Consider the following 11,618-nt stretch of genomic DNA (forward strand, 5'->3'; position numbering starts at 1 on the left):
TCAAGACTGAGGTGGAATCCTTCAAAGCCCCTGGGCCAGAGGATAATACAGCCCAATCCGCAGAGTCCTTTACAAATGCATTCTATGAGCACCTGCAGGAATGCATGGATCATGCTATCCCAAATAAAACCAAGACTCACTCCTCCAAAATCAGGAGACTGGTCTGGTGGACCCCGGCCATAAATAAGCTATACAACAGAAGGAGGAAGCTACTACATGACAGAGCAAAATCCCAAAAAGGGAAGGCATCTCTGATGAGTATTAGCAAGAAACTTTGATCCCTCATAAAATCATCAAAGGCAGTTTCAAAAGAAAAATTGCCCTAGACACTAAAGATAATCACAAGGCCTTCTTTAGTTATGTCAGAAACATGGGCGGAAACTCCCAGATATGTTCTGAATTGTTGCATAACAGTACAAAATATACCGAACCTACAGACATAGCCAACATCCTGGCAGACAGATTCAGTGCAAACTTCTCTCCCCCTTCCTCACAAAGGAGCAAACGCCTATCCCAACTGAATGTAACCTCCCTGACATCACAGATGCACAGGTGAAAGCTGCCCTCTCCAAAGCAAAAAACACAGCATCTATGGGACCGGACGGTGTCCCAGGCTGTGTCTTACATGAGCTCCAAGAAGAACTGAACCCTCACATTAAGTCACTGTTCAAACTTAGCCTTACTACAGGATATGTACTCAAAGAATGGCGTACAGCTACACTGGTCCCACTCCACAAAGGTGGTGCCACAACGGACCCCGGAAACTATCGCCCCATAAACCTGACTAGTCTGGTTTGTAAAGCTATGGAGCATATTATCATGGAACTCATAAACAAAGACATTGAGACAGACACTGGACCCTACCCAATTTGGCTTTGTTAAGGGCAGATCTTGCCTCTTAAACCTAGTTGATTTCTTTGAAACAGTTACCAAAGCCATAGAGGAGGGCAAGGTAGTCCACACAGCCTACCTGGACCTTGCAAAAGCCTTCGACACAATACCCCACTCGGGCATCATAAATAAGCTTACCAGCTTAAAAATCAACCCCTATATCACAAGATGGGTTTCAAACTGGCTCAGAGATAGAACCCACATGTGGGGTTCTGGCATAATGGTTGAGGTGTTTACCTTACAGACACAAGGTACAGGGTTTGATTCTCACATGGGGTAATTAGCTAGGCTTAAAAAGGCCCACAAGGGCAGTTAGCCTAGTACTAATCTATGAACCTATGAACATGGTCAGAATTGCAGGTGCCATGTCCGAATCCAAACCAGTTACAAGTGGCATCCCACAGGGCTCAGTTCTGGGACCTCTCTTGTTCGGTATATACTTCTCTGAGGTTCAGGCTAACACAGGGGGATTATGGCTGACAAACTTCGCAGATGACTGCAAACTGGGGGCCATAATCGAATCTCCAGCTGACACATGCATCCTCCAAAAGGGTCTCACAGAGACGGATGCTTGGTGCCAGAACCATGGCCTCAAGCTAAATGCTAAAAAGTGCATAGTCATCCCCTTTGGGAAAAACAAGGTGCCCACAAATTACCACATAGGTGGTAATCCATTAAGTACGGAAGAAGTAATTAGAGATTTGGGGACCAACGTAGATAGTATTCTCTCCTTTGATAATCATGTTGCCAAAGTGGTTAGAAAGACCTTCTATATAGCCCACCTTATCATGAAAGGGTTCGCATCTAGATCAAGAGAGGTCATTGTGCCCCTCTACTCATCACTCATCAGGCCCATAATTGAATACAATGCCCCTTTTGGGATGTACCTTACCCGACACCTGCAGCAACTGGAGAGACCCCAAAAGTACCTCACCAAGAGGATCATGGGCTACAAACAGATGTCCTATGCAGCTCGACTAAAGAAATTCCATCTCTACTCAGTTACTTACCACCTACTCAGAGGCGATCTATGCCTGACGTACAAAGCCATGTCAAACCCAGAATTAATGGACATGCTCCACCTCAAAAAATCCAAGTCCCTTAGAACTACACGCTCCAGGGACCTAAACCTCAGCACAAAAATAAATAGGACATGCTGGAGGGACAGATTAATTTCCCAGAGGCTCCCCTCACTCTGGAATAGAATCCCAATTCATGTTAGACATAGCCTCTCGCTGACCCTCTTCAAGCGAAATTTGGATGCGTGGATGGGAAATCGCAAATTCACCCCTGGGATCTCTCCTGTGTCCCTGCTAGACAGAGGCACAGTAAACTAATCTTAAAAGGGTACTTTCTGTGACCTACTTTACAGAGGCACAGTAGGCTAATCTAATAGGGAGGTGGAAGCCAAATACACTCTGGCTAGGCTTATAAATGCCCTAGGGCAGATAGCCTAGTATCTACCTATGAACCTATGAACCTATAGTCTGAATGCTGTGTTACTACATTATATTACTACTAAGCTTTTTCATTAAAATGTACACTTCTCTATCATATTATGAGTATAAAAAAGAATGATCAAAGCTGAAATTTGTAACTCACAGTTTTTGATACTCGCTAAACTTGCATCCTGTAAATCAATATTTCTGACCAACCTTCTTAAAGTGTAATGACATAGTTCCATTATGAAATGATAAACAGAAGATATGTGAGACTGGTTGGCATTGTTTCTGCTAACTTTCAGGATTAATGTTGAGGACCTAATAATAGACAATACTGTCGAAGTACTTAGGGCACAGAGCTGCCAAATCAAGGTGAAACAGGCATTACCTCCCAGAGAGACATATTGCAAGACAGTGAGCTTCACCTTCCATACTGTTCGATCTCCAGGTAATCAGACACCTCAATAAATTAAAACATGGCCCTTTAGCTGCAGATCTTCCTGCAGAGTTCCACAAATTTCTTCTCATGCTCTCTCTCATCCCATAACCATACTCCTTAACAGATCCATTAAGGCAGAGCAATCTTTACTGATTATATATAAAAAGGAACATTTTGGGAATTTTAATTTAATCCTTTTTACTCTGCTAAGCGTTGTTTACCATGACCACTGATGTGGAGTGAGTGCTTGGTCATAATTTAAGATGCAACAGGACCTGTACTTGTGTTCAGCATAGGGTTCCTGTTCAGCATAGGGTTCCTGGATTTTATACACGTCACTGAATTTATTATATTAATTTTTTTTTGCTGTCTGTATTACATTGTTTTCTTGTGTTGGTTAGCAATCAACCAGAGTGTCTGAAGTTATGATTAAGAAGAGGATGTAAAGGCTGGATATGCAGTTTGATTGTACTGAATCTTGATTGCTTATTTGAGTGAAGGTGGTCAAGTGCCTTGGTTTTCTTAGTTAGATTTTCACCATTTGAGATAGATTAACTTCACTTTTCATGGTTTGCCATGTCTATCCACTGCTTCTGTCTTTCTGGTTATTTTTAATGCCGACTCAGATTGGTGACTTGCTTCAGTAAACAATGACTAAAATAAGAGCTATAGATCATTTTGCTTTGGAGTGTTTGTATGGCTGCACATCCTCTTATTTATGAATACTTCCAGTCAGTGGTTTGTTTAACTCTCACAAATGTGAAATTGTTGTATTTTTGTCCCTGAGTCATTCAGAGTTTTCTGCTGTGGTCACTGAATGCTTTATTTTATTTTATTTTGCATTTGTTTACAGGGCTGGTCCAGCTGGATACATGTCCATTTTCAGCAGAGGCCCGGGGAGATAAGCTCCAAATACAAACATTAATATCAAAATTTACAATTTTAGTTCAGTGAAAAAAAGGAATAGTATTATCATAAGCATGTTCTTACAGAAACAACAATTAGAAATTAATTATAGACTAAGGGTATACAAATTACGCATGTCAGTAGAAAAGTTTTAGTACAAGATTTGTATGCAGGAAAATTGCAAGTACTAGTAGCAAATTGAAAGCTAGTCAGGGTTAGAGCAGGGGCAGAGCCAGTGTGTTATGAGGTGAGGTCTGATTTGGGATTTGAAACAGGGAAGAGAAGAGATAGCAGTGAGATTGTCAGGAAGAGAGTTCCAGGCTTTACTTATTGTGTTTGAAAACAAGGATTTGCCTGCCAAGTTATTGGATTTACAAGTAGATATAAGACGTTTGTTAGAAGAACGCAGGCTTTTGAGGTTGCAGTAAGGAGTAATAAGGGAGGTGAGTATAGGGCTGTTAGTAGGTTTGTACAGGATTTTATGGACTAAGGAGAGCTGGTGATATAAGATCAGATTTTGCAGCTCAAGCCATCCTAATTGCTTTAAATTTATGCAGTGGTGGGTTCTAAAGGTAGAGCCAGAGGCAAATCTGACAATACTGTTATAGGCAACAGCCAGTTTGCTGAGGTTAGTTTTGGACAGGTATGTGTAAATAGGGGAGGCATAAAGGAGGGAAGAAATTAGATGGAAATGGGCAATGGAAGTTCTGGTAAGTGGAGTAAGGAATGGTTTAATTTGGCAATGGAAGTTCTGGTAAATGGAGTAAGGAATGGTTTAATTCGGCAATGGAAGTTCTGGTAAGTGGAGTAAGGAATGGTTTAATTCTATACAGGGAATCTAGTTTTCTGTTAACTCATTTTATAGTGTTGTTAACGTGATAGTCAAAGCATAGGTTGCTGTCTATCTCTACTCCGAGGAGCCTGGTTGTGGGGTCAGGTGATATGTTAGTGCCATTACTAGACAAGACAGAGAAGATGAGAGGAAAGGATTATTGGGTGGGGGAGAACAGTAACAGTTTGGTTTTCTTGGGGTTTAAGATTAAGCATAGTTTTAGGAACCGTGTTTCAACGGTTTGGAATGTCTGTTGGGTGATAGAGTGCAGTTCGGAGGGGGATGAAGCAAGTAAAGGATGAGAATCACAGAGACAATCAGAAGCAGGAGATAGTAGAGGAGCTCTAGGAATTTCATGTGAGTGGGGAGAACTTCTACAATAGTTTGGTTACAGGGGATAGTGGTGAGGGTAAAGGGGAATGTAGCTAAAAGAGGAGTGAGTACTAGAACAGTTGGATACAGTGAAGAGAGGAAAAAGGGAAGAATGAAAGTAAACAGTAATGAGGGATTTGATACGGGAGAAGGGAAAAGGGATATAACACAAGCAAGAGAAGGGTGCCACCTTGTGGTCAGAAGGTAGATTAAATTAGTTGGTAGGGTAGAAAAGGGTAAGAAGGAGGCAACTCAGTTCTTAGTTACAAAGACGTGAGGAGTTAATACATATGGGGAGAGCAGGGTCTGGCTGCTGGGTTCCTGGCTCAGGAGTGAGCCTTTAAACATACACTAGAGAAGTCAAACATAATAAAGAACAATACAATAAACAGTATGGTTGGGGGGGTCAGAACGTACTTCCTTGAATCCTTTGGAAGGAGGGACTTTGAGTTTAGGACGAAAGTATCCTAGGGATGCAGTTGAGATGGCAGGATTAATTAGAAGGGGGTCCTTACTGACCAGGCAGGTAGGTTCTCAGTCTTAATGCAGGAAGGAGGTTGAAAGCTAGAAAGAAATGTAACAATTAAGTGTTTGGCCAGCAGTGTATCAGTATAGAGCTAATATAATGAAGGTAGCAACACAGAAAATACCATGGTAAAATGCACTTTTAACACATTCACTTACTAAACAGGTAACTTTATACTCAGGAATACTACATTAGCTAAGTCCAAAAAGATGCATACACATACTAAAATGGTAACATGTACTCAGGAATACTACAGTTGCTAAGTCTAAAAAAGATGCAGGTTCAGGTTATATGTTAGGTACATCTACACTGTTCTAGACAGAGATACAAACTGATTTGCTAAGCAGAGACAGGTAAAGGAAATAATTAAAACATTACTAAGCATTACAAATAGCCATTTAAGTACTCAATCATACAGGGCAGTTCTAAAGACTGCTAGTAGGATGCAGGTATATCTAAGATAATGCAGTAATAACAGAAAGCAGTAAAATACCAGAGTCTCCTAGCAAAATATAGGCCTTAAGCCATCCCAAAAAGCAAACAATGCACCCGATTGATTAAGGGAATGCTTCCAAGTGCCAGTTTTGTGGGAATAAAGTTTCTTGATCTGGACTGCAGAGTGGGGTGTTGCTTTTTGTTTTTCTGGGTTGGTACACCAGTGTTCATTACACACATCTACTGGGACACGGCTTAGGCCTGTATTTATACCTTCCTTATTTAGTAATTGTTTTGTTGATGTTGTTCACTTATCTGGAGCACTCCAGCATTTTGTGAGATACTGTCGATGAAGGTAAACTCACGTTAATAAGAATGATGGTGTAAGCTGTTTTTCCTGCCGTTATGTAAGGTGGCTAACTAGATACTGTGGCATTCCTGAATTAATACAGCAACAGTACTACGTCTATACACACAGGAGCATTGTACCTTGGTTTATGCCACATTGCAAAGGCTCTTACCATCAATTCAGTATCAGTCAAGGCTCTGGATTAAGTCTTGTGTTTTCATTGTCAAGCATAAATATATTAATTAAATCCCAAGCATTTGGGGGTCAAATTTAATAAGCAGGTGGATAACTGCTATGTTATATAATCACTTTTTTATATAATATTAAATCAGTAAATGCCATTTATATTTATTGTGGTGGGTTAGGTTATATACTATTATAGCCATCAGTAATTAGTAAAGTCACTTCTATTACAGTTTAAGTTTATTTTTGTTGTTTAGCTAAACCAGACCTTAACACAGGGGGCATTAAATACAGCTATTTCAGGAATCTGGTCAGGTGGAAGGCTACATTAGTTGCATGAAGTTAGGACTTTTGGTACTTTATTAATTATATTGCCATGTGCTGTCATTTTTTTCTACAGTTTTCAATTATTTGGTCCCACCCTATACATTTAGCATTATCTGGCTAACATTTTACATCATTTGATTTTTTTTTTTTGAGAATCATGAGCACTGCTACATCATTACTCTATTTGAATATTTCCCCAAATTTGCTTATTTTATTAAGTTTTATTAAGTTTTAGTACTCCATGTTTGAGCCTATCTAACCACTTCTCTTTTCACATGTGCTAAAGGATGTATGGGAGCATTTAACAGCAAAGACACAAGGCCTCTTCTCAGATTTAGAAGCTGACCATGATCAAAAAAAGGAAATCAAAACAAAAGGAAAGGACAACTAGATACCAAAGGTAACCAATCGTTTACTGAAACGCCTTCCAAAAACCATATGTAATGGACTAGTAAGGGAGTCTCCTGTTCAATAAATTTTCATTCCAAAATCCCAATTCTGATGTCAGAAAGCTGGCATAATGTTGGAAATAATGAGAAGGGAACTGAATCAGAGGTAGCTTTGCCAAAGTGAGCTTGGTCAGTAGATGAATATCTGGAATAATTCTTAGTCACTTCCAGAGGATGGTCGGGCTAGGATGTTTTCTTTAGTTTTAGAAAAGGGTTTTGGTTCCATACAGCCCATTAGCAGTTCTAGTCCCAGAGAAGCACAGTTTAGTTCCATGCCCAAAAACAGATCTCTGATCCTAACACCTGTCAAGGGACCTCCCAGTGCCACTGTGTGACTTGGTTAAGTGTTATGCTGGATAAGTCTGGGTACCTTGGTTCTTCAAGTTGATCACAAAGTCATATAAAGGTGACATTTTGATGGACGATCAATAATGACAAATGTTCTTGGCCTAATACTGCTTTGATCACCATTGTTTTCACAATGCAGGAAGAACCATCCCAGAATTAGGTGTTGGTCAAATAATGGGCAACTATCAACAAACGCCAACTCATCTACAGTTGAGAAGCCAGCTAGTGCATGTCAAGACTTGGCCACCAGACTTCAATCTCCTTTTTGAGGACAAGAGGGAACTCCTTTGTTGTTCAAATGCACTCTTGAGGTAATTATCTGGCTACCTTCCTCATTCAATAAGTTTCTTCAGGATTTACCATCGGTTTATTAGTTGAAAAATATACCAAAGCAGTTATCTTCAATTAAAGGGAAGAAGGAGGTTTACAAATTACTCAAAATCAAACTTAGGAAAGGTCAGATTGCTGGGCCCTTCTTTCAACCCTGGCCTGTCTTTAAGATTTCTAGTATTGGGCTAATTCCTAAAAAGAAAGAAGAGAATTTCAACTTATCCACCATCTGTCTCACCCCCATTGGTGCCTCTGTTAACAACTTCACAGACGAGGAACAATCAATGTATCTCTAGACCAAGCTGCACAAGTCATTAAAACATCACTGACTTTGTAAGATAGACATTCAATTTACACTTCAACTCCTTCTGATCAGAGAGCAAGATTAGCTGCTTTTAGGTTTGATGGCAAATTCTTTTTCAACAAAGCCATAACCATGGGCTACACCTTGGCTTGTTTGGTCTTTGAAACTTTTAGCTCTGCCTTACATTTGTGTTGGCAGTGCTGGGCACCTACTCAGGCCATCATTCATTATTTGGTACCTACCTCATTATAGATGAAGGAAAAGAGGAAGCCAAGAAAGGATGGAAGTTAGTAAGGACTTGTATTTTGGTTTGGGGTGCAACCTAGCCACGGAGGGATGCACAAGCCAGTATATTTCTTTGTGCCAGTCCCAAGCCCAGATAAATGGGGAGGGTTACATCAGGAAGGGTATCCGGGCTAAAATTTTTGCCAGACCAAATATGCAGATGAGTACAGACCTGGGTTAACAACAACTGACTCCTATACTGTTAGTGAATAGGGTACTGGTGGAAATTGGGCTACTGTTGGCTGAAGGAGAAGGAGAAAAAGAGGGGGAAGGCATGCCTGGAGCTAGCGGAGAGGAGGAATGTTAGGAGTGTGAAGTGAGGGTAGGAACTTTGAATGTTGGCAGTATGACTGTTAAAGGGAAAGAGCTAGCTGATATGATGGACAGAAGGAGGATTGACATATTGTGTGCACAAGAGGCCAGGTGGAAGTGGAGTAAGGCCAGGTATATTGAAGGTGGGTTCAAATTGTTCTATGGTGGGGTGGATGGGAGGTAAAATGGGGTAGGGGTTATCCTGCAGGAACAGTATGTCAAGAGTTTTGGAGGTGAAAAGAGTGTTGGATAGAGTGATGTTTATAAAGCTGGAAATTGATGGTGTGATGATGAATGTTGTTAGTGCATATGCTCTGCAAGGTGGGTGTACAATAGATGAGAAAGAAAAAATTTGGAGTAAGTTGGATGAAGTGTTGAAAAGTGTACCCAAGGGTGAGAGAGTAGTGAATTCAATGGGCATGTTGGTGAATGGAACAGAGGGGATGAGGAGATGATGGGTAGGTATTGTTTTAAGGGGAGGAATGCAGAAGGTCTGACGGTAGTGGATTTTGTGAAAAGGATGGACATGGCTGTAGTGAATACATATTTTAGGAAGAGGGAGGAGCTTAGGGTGATGTACAAGAGTGGAGGAAGATGCACACAGGTGGATTATACCCTATGCAGGAGGGCCAGTCTGAAGGAGATTGGAGATTGCAAAGTGGTGGCAGGGGAAAGTGTAGTTAGGCAGCATAGGATGGTGGTCTGTAGGATGACACTGGCGATCAAGATGAAGAGGAGAAGAGTGAGGGCAGTGCCAAGGATCAAATGGTGGAAGCTGAAAAAGGAAAACTGTAAGGTGGAATTCAGGGAAGAGTTAAGACAGGCACTGAGTGGCAGTGAAGAGTTACCAGACAGCTGGGCAGCCACAGCAGAGGTGGTAAGAGAGACAGGTAGAAAGGTGCTTGGTTTGACATCTGGACATCAGAAGGGGGACAAGGAGACTTGGTGGTGGAATGAGGAAGTACAGAAGAGCATACAGAGAAAGAGGTTGACAAAGAAAAAGTGGGATTGACAGACAGCTGAAGAAAGTATTCGGGAGTATAAGGAGATGAGGCATATACTGAAAAGAGAGAGGTGGTGAAGGCTAAGGATAAGAAGTATGGAGAGTTGTATGAAAGGTTGAACACTAAGGAGGGAGAAAAGGACCTGTACTGATTGGCTAGACAGAGGGACCATGCAGGGATAGATGTGTTGCAGGTTAGAGTGATAAAGGATAACCAGGGAAACATGGTCACAAGTGAGGAGAGCGTGTTGAGCAGATGGAGAGAGTACTTTGAGGCACTGATGAATGAAGAGAATGAGAGAGCGAAGGTTGGATGATGTGGGGATAGTGAAACAAGAAGTGCAACAGATTGACAAGGAGGAAGTAAGGACAGCTATGAAAAGGATCAAGAATGGAAAGGCAGTTGGTCCAGATGACATACCTGTGGAAGCATGGAGGTGTTTAGGAGAGATGGCAGTGGGGTTTTGAATCAGACTGTTTAACGAATCTTGGAAAGTGAGAGGATACATTAGGAGTGGAGAAAAAGTCTATTGGTACCGATTTTTAATAATAAGGGTGATGTGCAGAGCTGTAGTAACTACAGAGGGATAACACTGATCAACCACAGCATGAAGTTATGGGAAAGAGTAATGGATGCTAGGTTAAGAAGGGAGGTAATGATTAGTGAGCAGCAGTATGGTTTCATGCCAGGAAAGAGCATTACAGATGTGATATTTGCTCTGAGGGTGTAGATGGAAAAATATAGAGAAGTTCAGAAGGACATGTATTGTTTCTTTGTGGACTTACAGAAAGCATATGACAGGGTGCATAGGGAAGAGTTGTGGTATTGTATGAGGAAGTTGGGAGTGGCACAGATGTATGTAAGAGTGGTACATGATATGTATGAGGGCAGTGTGACAGTGGTGAGATCTGCAGTAGGAGTGATGGATGCATTCAAGGTGGAGGTCAAATTACATCAAGGATCAGCTCTGAGCACGTTCTTATTTGCAATGGTGAAGGGCAGGTTGATAGGCAAGATCAGACAGGAGTCCCCGCAGACTATGATGTTTACAGATGACATTGTGATTTGTAGTAAGAGCAGGGTACAAGTTGAGGAGATCCTAGAGAGGTGGAGATATGCTCTAGAGAAGAGAGGAATGAAGATCGGCAGGACTAAGACAGGCTATATGTGTATGAATGAGAGGGAGGATAGAGGAATAGTGAGGATCAAAGTTACAATAATGAAAAGCACTAGTCAACTGTAAAGGAATGGCTCCAAGTAAAATAATTCTTCTTCTTTGGAATAGTGAGGATGCTGGGAGTAGAGATGGCAAAGGTGTATGAGTTTAAATACTTGGGATCCACAGTTCAGAGTAATGGTGAGTGTGGAAGGGAGGTGAAGAAGAGAGTGCAGGCAGGGAGGAGTGGATTGAGAAGGATGTCCAGAGTGATTTGTGAAAGACAGGTACCAGTAAGAGTGAAAGGGAAGGTCTACAAGATGGAAATGAGACAAGCTATGTTATATTTGTTGGAGACAGTGGGATTGACAAAAAGACAGGAGTCAGATCTGCAGGCAGCAGAGTTAAAGATGTTAAGATTTGCACTGGGTGTAGGGAGGATGGATAAGATTAGAAATTAGTATATTAGAGGGTCAGTTCAGGTTGGGCGGTTTGGAGCCAAAGCCAGAGAGGTGGGATTGCATTATGCTGAGGAAGTTTGCTGGGTATATTGGGAAAAGGATGCTAAGGATGGAGCTGTCAAGTAAGATAAAAAGTGGAAGGCCTAAGATAAGGTTTATGGATATGATGAGAGAGGACATGCAGGTGGTTGGTGTGACAGAGCAAGATGCAGAGGACAGGAAGAAATAGAAACAGATGATCAGCTGAGGTGATCCCTAATGGGAGCA

The sequence above is a fragment of the Protopterus annectens genome, chromosome 2.part1 (assembly GCF_019279795.1).
Source record: "Protopterus annectens isolate FY-2018-M chromosome 2.part1, PAN1.0, whole genome shotgun sequence".
Taxonomy (NCBI): domain Eukaryota; kingdom Metazoa; phylum Chordata; order Ceratodontiformes; family Protopteridae; genus Protopterus; species Protopterus annectens.